Below are 9,830 nucleotides of genomic sequence, written 5' to 3' on the forward strand. Positions count from 1 at the left end.
TTCTTTCGTAAAAACTGTTAATGGTGAAAATATTTTAACGGGTAGGTAATACCCGAGGAATATTTAGATTTTACATTAATAAGTTACACTGTATATTCTCCGAATCTGATTCAACAGTCAATTACTATCCTACTTACATCCACAAGATATACAAATCCGTTCACCACAAAATAACCATTTTCATTCAATTTCATAATTGGATTTTGATCTATCAGAATCAAACAAGTGGCATAATGAAGAAAACATTGGACAAAAATAAAATTTGTTGGAAACAAACAAATTAATTATGAGAAATTTTGTTAAGAATCCACGCTAACTGTTCCTAGCTAACTGATCCTAGCTAACTGATTACATTTTAATTATCGCAATTTATTTTATCGCAATTTAATTCTCGCAATTTTATTTATTGTCATTTAATTTCTGTTATTTATTTTATGCACTTTATTTATCGTCATTTAAATACTGTTATTTACGCATTTTAAATATTGGGACACATATACAATGTTTTGACATATCATATCGACGCATCTATATATATTATTTGGAATAACCAGAGACACTCTATATGCGATAATGATCGAGTTAGCTATACAGGGTTGAGGTTGATTCTACAATAATATATATACTTTGAGTTGTTATCGAGTCTGAGACATGTATACAATGTGCCACGATACGTATTAATTAATTCGAATATTATATATATATGAATTATTGAATTGCTAACTATGGACTAATAACATTGGACAGTTAAAATGAATTAAAATATTGATTATAACATATGAAACTAAACATTTCTTCAAGTTTGCCACTTGATTTCATCTTAAACCTCATTTGTATCTTGACGATTACAATCCGCGTTCAAACCTTTCATGATTCTTGAAAACACCTCAATTGAGAGGATGAACCAACCGCACTTCAACTATGGAAGGAAAGATTTATGCACATAGTTATGCACCTGAAAAATTCTCGAAACTTAAGTAAACGTTTAACACGTATCTGAGCTAGCTCCATTGGCGTTGTTATTACCGAAAATAACTTTACAATCTCTTTCCAAATTAGCCAATTTTGTCACAGCTCCAGCAAGTCAACTTCGACTTTTCATTCGGATTAGCCTTATTATAACCTTGATATATAAGTCTCTTTTTCGTCATCATTATCAGGGAACCTTGTATACTCCATCACATTATCAGCAGATGTACCAACAACTTTGTTACTCTTTAGCGTAAACCTTTCCGAAAAATCACTAGATGAACTCATTGAAAACCCCATTATCTACTCATCTGCATCTTGTAACGATAATTGCCATACCAATTACCGAGAATCAGCAATCAGTATTTCGAATCTTGCAGCGTTTCTACATCAACAGTTATATGTATACATATAACATTTACCTCTTAGAATTATGATCTTTCATTCTAAAAATCTAAAAAGCACCCATTCTACGAATCAATACTCGGAATGTTGAAAAAGCTCAAAGATTTTGATACTGAAAAATGAATTGAGCAAATCATGAAGGAGACTCTGAATAAATTACAAGGACCAAACTTGTACATTAAGAATTCAGATGATTCTGTTTCTGATGAAATCTTTAGCGAATACCTTTCTCCTTAATCGCTCTAAATCATCGTGAATGAATTTCTTCATCACAATTTGATTCTAAAATTCTAAGATATTATCGTATCTTTCATTATTAATATCCTAAATATTTCTGAAGATATCTTAATAAATATTCTTGTCCGATATTATTTATCTCTCCGCGTTATCTGTATTACATCATAGAAGAAACTGTTTTAGTTTCTAAAATTTCTGAAACCTTCGAGTTTAAAGTATGAATGTTTTTGAAGTAGTGTTGGGAACTGAAGCATGAGTTAGTATAATATAATGACACTTGATCAACGTGATTATATTACAGTAAGTCATGCTGAGTTTCTAATGAAACGTGATGATTCACAGACCATACAGTCATCATGTGCCATGTTACACGACTCTTACATTCTACCTAATCTCCCAACATATCAAGAATATATCTTTCTGATAGTTCTACTTTTCTCTTAAATTCTGGTAATTCAACTATTCAAGATTGTGCTATTACAATCTCTCTCTTAGAAAATCAGTCATGTTTATTCGAAACTTCATACCTATGAATTCTGGATCATTATTCGCTTGATTTAAAGTCGGAAAGAGAAAACAAAAGTATGGAACTCCAAAATATAAAGGAAACGAAGAGGTGGATTTATAGTGAAATATCCGACAGAGCAATCGAAATAGATTATCACATTTAACCAAAGAGGATCTTAATTTCCTTAATTACCGAAGAATCAAATCTTGTTACAAAGATTTTCTCCAAATTCTTTGAACTATGGAAATCAACCATATCTACGTCAAAAGATATGACGAAATATTATTATCTCATTTCACTATTTTGTAGTAACTTCATTCGTACTCTTCACATAAACAAATTGTTTATTCCATATTACTCAATGGTGATAAAACTCTAAATTTCTAGCTCGTATGTGTCATAAAAACATACTCATTGTCATCTATGACCATCCCAATCAAATTTCGGGACGAAATTTCTTTAACGGGTAGGTACTGTGACTACCCGAAAATTTCTGACCAAATTTAAACTTAATCTTTATATAATTTCGATACGATAAGCAAAGTATGTAATGTCGAGTTTAGAAAATTTTGGAAACGATGTTCATATATTCAATTGACCTTCGACTGCTCTCGACGATTCACGAACAATTAATTGTAAATAGATATGTGTGTATGTATATATAAATAATAATTCGAAATATAATTTGAAGTATTATATGTTGATGTTATTAAAAATTAATAAAATAAAAATAGGATATTATAATAATTATTATTTAAAATATATCTCTATATATAAATAAAGTATATTAAAAATAAATATTAAATGTTTGTAATACTCGTTTGATGTTTCGATTGATATTAAGCAAGTTAAATTCGAACTTATATGATTTTAAAATAAACGGTGATTTGAAAATGAGCTATATAAATTTTAGGCTTATTAAAAATATACTTAGAATCTAATTAATAAATTTCAACACTTTTCATATTTCACCCATAAATGAGAGGGATAGTTGATATAATTTTTATTTAATAAATTAATAATCGAATTTTATACCATAATGACCAAAATAAATAAATATAGTTAATTTAAAATTTTGGGATTTTTTCGAAGACTTTTATTCGCCACTGATTTATCAACGGGGTACGATATTTCAGTCCGTAATAGAATGATTGGAGGCGGCTAAGAATTGTAAACGTTTTAAATTATTGTTTGATTATTAATAAGATTATTTGGATTTTACTGTTGTTTCTTTGAATTCATTTATTCAGCCATCTCATATATATTATACATATACATTACATAGAATATATATATACAAGATGTAGATCAAACTCATAACTACAAACACTGGCCACCTTCACTCATTCACCATGAAATGCCGGCCAACTCACCTTCACCGTGAGCCAACCATCACCTCCGATAACCACCACAATTACCACCCTCACTCCTTGTTCGAAACAACCTTCAACTCCACAATCATCAAACACCATCACTACACCATTGTTTTGTTTGTTTTGAGGCTGCTACTACCACCCACGAAACACCCATCACCTTCATCTCATTGTTTGAACACCCTCATTTCCACAACCATCAAATCCACCGGTTAACCCCATTATTATGAAACCACACCATATCACTACCCCATTTGCCACCATTGATCTCTAGCTAAACTTGGAAGTCTTCTGTTTCATTCTACCAACAAAACAACCACCATTAAAACACCCATGCAAAACCTGCAAACCACTGCTGTTTATTTCTATTTTACAACCCCTCATCACGAGACCCACATAAAGAAGAAGATGAACTGTGATTTCTCTTTGTTTCTATTTTCTTTCAAATGAAAATTATCACCATAGTATGTTTCTTGTTTTGATTAACTACTATCCATTGCTACGCTGTGATTCCTTTTCTGTGTGATCAGCCTAACCCACCACACCTTCATAAACTCTCCACCAATCAAACCACCATAAATTGTTACTTTAATCACCACTATTTAGGCTGCTACTGTTTCTGTTCGCTTATAACTGCCATCATAATCAATATGTGCAGCTGCAATTTAAAGTTTTTGTTTCTGTAAATAATGATAATGGTTTGATAATAATAATGACACAGTGAGTAGAGGATGAGGCGATGATGATGTAATATCAATAAAGTGCATATGTTTTTTTTATTTGTGCTCTGCCGTTCGATTATAACCATTGTCACATAGTTCAAATCCAGAATTTAAATAGGCCTTGTATTTAAGTTTTGGGCTTGATTTAATGTATCTGGGCCGTGAAGTGTTGCTATACTTGGGCTAGCTAGTTGGGCTTCTAATTAATTTATGATTGTGCCAAGCCTAGGTTGGTTATCGGGCTAGAAACATAAACCGCAAACAATTGATATTTAAATATATGTAAGTATCATTCATTTGCCGGCGAACTGTCTAATAGATTATGATCATGGAAAATTTCGGTTATGTTGATGGTGTACGATGGTTATCGAAGAAATTAGGATGGGTTAATGATATAGGATAAGTAAATGATAATGGATATTGTGATGATAAAACGAACCGAGATTTTTAGAAATGGTGAACGATGCTGAAAAAGTGACTACATAATTTTTCTTACTTTTACGACAATGGTATGATTATGATCAATGATATGATATCATATTAAGATGATAACTAGGATAATGGTATGATAATGATTATGATGAGAACAGTTTTTGATGATGATCATGGTGAAGATGGAATGATGTTATGATTATGAATATAGATGATAAGATGATGATGATGATGATATGATTTTATGAAGTTTTGGAGAAGAAGAAGATATGCGGATTTAATGGTTTAATAGAATTAAGTTACGAATTAAAACAGAAAACCATAAATAGCTTGGATGGTTTGGGTGTGTTATCGGGTTAGCGGGACGTCGCGGGTTCAAACCCGGACTTGGGCATTTTTAAAAGGACTACTTCTTTGAGGTAGTTTACTTATTACTCATTTTTACTATTATTATTATTATTATTATTATTATTATTATTATTATTATTATTATTATTATTATTATTATTATTATTATTATTATTATTATTATTATTATTATTATTATTATTATTATTATTGTTGTTGTTGTTGTTGTTATTATTAATTATTATTGCTATTAGGTTATTACAAATATTAAAAATATAATTATTAGTATCATTCATACAATTAATATTATTATCAGTATTATTATGATTATTATTATTATTATTAGTATTAATAACATAATTAGTATCATATTTATTAAAAATTAAAAAATTTCATTTTTATTGTTAATATTACTATTATTAATAAAATTATTATTATTATTATTAAATCAATACTATCATTCTAATAAATAAATATTTTGTACATTAAAAATACATATTACATAACTATATTAATATTACATATAACAAATTATTGATTTTTTATATAATATCAATTACAAATATATATAGATTAATATAACTATGTGTATAAATATTAATAATTTTACAAAATAAATATATATAACATATAACTAAAAATATAATATATCAGTCTGTTCGATACCGATTATATGTGTTAATATATATAAATGGTATAGGTTCGTGAATCTGAGGTCATCCCTGCATTGTTCAGTTTCGTCAAACGTATTTTTACTACAAAATACAGTATTGTGAGTTTCATTTGCCCCCTTTTTACATATATTTTTGGGACTGAGAATACATGCGCTGATTTTATTAATGTTTTACGAAATAGACACAAGTGATCAAAAACTACATTCTATGGCTGAATTATGAATATTGAATATCACCACTTTTTAGCTTGGTAACCTAATAATTAGGAAACGGGTATGGCCCCTAATTGACGCGAATCCTAAAGATAGATCTATGGACCTCGACAAGTCCCATCCGGGGTACGGATGCTTTAGTACTTCGAGATTATTATTATTATTATACAGACCAGAGGTTCTGTTTGAGGATATTCTATGCATTAAAGTTAAGTCGGTTATCAAGCGTTCACCATATGAATGCTTTTTAATTCTCGGGTTACGCTTGTTATTTTGTACTCGGGTTACGTGTACAATTAAATATATGAAATTTTGTGGTCTATTAAAATGATGAAAATGAATGATTATGATAAACTAATGAACTCGCCAACCTTTTGGTTGACACTTGAAAGCATGTTTATTCTCAGGTATGAAAGAAATCTTCCGCTGTGCATTTGCTTAATTTAGAGATATTACTTGGAGTCATTCATGACATATTTCAAAAGACATTGCATTCGAGTCGTTGAGTTCATCAAGATTATTATTAAGTCAATTATAGTTGGATATATTATGAAATGGTAGGCATGCCGTCAACTTTCGATGTGATGAAAGTTTATCTTTTAAAAACGAATGCAATGTTCGTAAAATGTATCATATAGAGGTCAGAACCTCGCGATGTAACCAAATGTAATGTACTCGTCCAAATGGATTATGACAGGTCATTAAATGTGTTGTAGGGCTTAGAGGAGAAACCCTGTGTTGAGTGTTGATGTTTTGTCCAACTCGTGGTGTGTTATTGTCGTCCTGGATTAATCCAGAGACTGGTGGTCGTGTGCGGACCGATTGATGGGAAAGTTTGTGTTCCCAGTGTGAATATTTGGGGATACCAAAATTTCTTCTTTGAAGGAATAACCCGGTCGTGGTGACTGTAAGAAGTACTAGTCGGAGGAGCGTGTCGATTGCCCTGTTGGCATCGACTTGTAAAATTGCGATTCACGGGTTTTCTGGGTTGGAAAACAAATGTTTGCACATAAGCGGATGTGCGATCGTTGAGTGGTACGGTTATGGACCGTTGAAAGTACTGAGTTTCGACGTGGCATGAATCCTTCTCGATTGGGATTAATGTAAGACTTGGTTCACGGCGTAGTCGACCTAGTAGATCGCATTGGGTGATGTAGTTATAGATGTAGCTTGTTTCAAGTTTTAGTCGAGAGAACTTGCAGGGATAATGGTGTTTTTCGTATTTTGACATTGAGTGTATGAGATATCGCTTGTTGCGGTAGTGCACGCTAGTGATTATTAGCGTGTGGTGAGACCTTAGAATTTACTTAAGATGTTATTGGATGTCGGCCTTGATTGTGTTTCGTCGGATACGTGATTACTACATGTGTGACTCCGCATTTGGAAGCGAGAATGTTCAAAGGGGAAGTGCTTAACTTCTAGTATTCGGTGCGGATCACGAGGACGTGATCCAATCTAAGTGGGGGAGAGTTGTAACACCCTGAATTTTGTGCGTCAGGAAATGTTCCTGAAAGTGTCAGAAAATGTGTGCACCAGAAAGCGCCGCAAAAGGTCTACCTAACACTTATGCATTTTCAGAATTTACATCAGAATCAGGATTAGTCAGAATCAGTCCCTGAACTTCAGAATCTATTTAGACCCTTGTGCGCGCCGCGCACATTCAAGGGTGCGCGCCGCGCACCCTACCTGGGACAGTTTTTTGTTTTTTCTATTTTTGAGTTAAATGAGGGGCTTTTTGATCTTTTCACTTGGGGACGGATCTGTGGCCTTATTAGCAGTTTTATATCCACTTTTGGATCATTTTCACATCTACAACTCTCTCATCTTCAAACCTAGAGAGAGAAAGAGTTTTTAGGGAGGGAAAGCTCCACTTGGAGAAGAAGGGAGATGATTTGGGCTAAGGTGCAAGAGTTAAGGTTGTTTGCCTCGTTAACGATTACGTTTTGATTGTGTTGGTAAGCTTTAACTTCGAATTTAATTGTTAAGATTCTTGTTCATGTTTAAGGTTTGAGCTTGTTGGGGTTCTAAACCTCATTTCTCATGAAATTGGGAGTTTTGTTGTATCGCTAGTGTAAGTAAACCCGATTATTGTGGGTTTTGGGTTTGATGATGAATTTGGAAGTATTTGTCATGGTTTGGGTGTTAATTCACTAGATTGTAAGTGTGTTGGTGTTGTAGATTTTCATAAGAACATGTTTGTTGGTCAAATGGGTGTTAACCTTGATTTGGTGTCAAACTAAGTTATGGGTCAAGATTTGATGAATTGAGTATATAAATATTTGATTTAGGTGTAAATTGGTGTTTTGAAAATATAATCACTAGCCGTTAGTGATTATTGGTTAGTTTGGGCGTTTTTGGGACTTATGTCAAAAATGGGTGGACTTTGAATTGGGTCAAATTGATGATGTCACTAAATTGGATTAAATGGACGTTAAACGCTTTTGTTAAGTGTTAAATTATGTTTTTGGGTGTAATTACTCATGAAAAGTAATTTTGGGTTAAAATGATATTTTAACATAAGTCAAACGTGGTCAAACGCAAAATGGGTCAATATTGCACGTGTTGGGGTTTTTGGTGTAAACGGCGTTTGAAATAATTACTACCTTAGTTGTAATTTAGTGTTAAGACCTAGGTTGGTCTAATTGGTGTCAAGTATAATTTGAGTTAAATTGTACTATGTAGAGCGAGTTTGAATTACCACCCGAAGTGGTAATTGGTTTGTGCCCATTAGGTGTAAAATGGGCGGGTTTTGGTGAGCAATGTGAGATCCCTCGACTAAGGAATGTGAGTGTCGGATTCTCTTTTAGAGAATTGTTATTTATGTGTATATTGTACCTATGTGTGATATAGGTGGTTACTTGCTCGGATTTGAGGACGAAGATCATGTTATACATGACTTGTGCGGGCATTCCAAGGTGAGTGGAATAATTATATATGTATGTATATGATTTATTTTCTTGTGGGGTATGAGTTAAAGTTCGATGTTGACGATACCATATCCTAGAGTATATTGTTTGTTCGATTTGATGAGGGTTTAAGTTCGATGTTGATGATACCTCATGTATGGATTTAAAGTTTGATGTTCACGAATCCATACCACTGTTGTAGTGACATCCGATGAGGGCTTAAAGTTCGATGTTGACGATACCTCATTAGTGTGGGTTTTAAGTTCGATGTTGACGATACCACATTAATTGGGACGAATGGGATTTAAGTTTGATGTTGACAATACCATTCGTAGGGCTAGCCTTGAAATCTTAAGTACTAATGGATGTTGTGAACATCAATGTTTTATGTGTTATAGTGTAGCATATTATATTGTTCGAGTTATATGCTATTGTTTGTGCTAGCTTGCGTATTGGAGATTTAGCGTTATACTTTATGATGGTATGCGAATTATATTGCTAGCGTGTATGTGGTAATTGTGTAAGTGATTGCAAGTAAGTATGTTATATATGTATATGTATATTTATTGCATTCACTAAGCGTTAGCTTACCCCTCTCGTTGCTTACTTTTTTCAGGTATTGTGTTATGAGGCTAGCTAGTTGTAAGACTAGTTGCGTAGGAGCGCTTGGGCTCGATGTGGTAGCTTTTGGATACGGACGCGGATTGGGGATTTGGTATTCCCCGGGATTATGCTCTTGGTATCGGGTTGGGTTATAGAGTCCTAACTCGTCTAAATGTAATTGGGATTGAAACTTGAATTTTGTACGAAAGTCTTAAAACGGCCAATGTGGGCCCGGTGTCGTAAAACTCGTTTTATTATTGGAACGTGATAGTTTTATCTAATATTATATGTTGTGAAAAGTGTTTCGCCTAAAAGTGTCAGGAAGTGGGTGATCTTTAATCAAAATTTTTAAAATCCGGACAGAGCCTGTCAGGCCTTATGCGCGCCACGCACATAAGGGGCTACGCGTCGCGCACCCTTCTGTATATAAAAAAAAAATTT

The sequence above is a fragment of the Rutidosis leptorrhynchoides genome, chromosome 11, assembly GCF_046630445.1.
Source record: "Rutidosis leptorrhynchoides isolate AG116_Rl617_1_P2 chromosome 11, CSIRO_AGI_Rlap_v1, whole genome shotgun sequence".
Taxonomy (NCBI): Eukaryota; Viridiplantae; Streptophyta; class Magnoliopsida; order Asterales; family Asteraceae; genus Rutidosis; species Rutidosis leptorrhynchoides.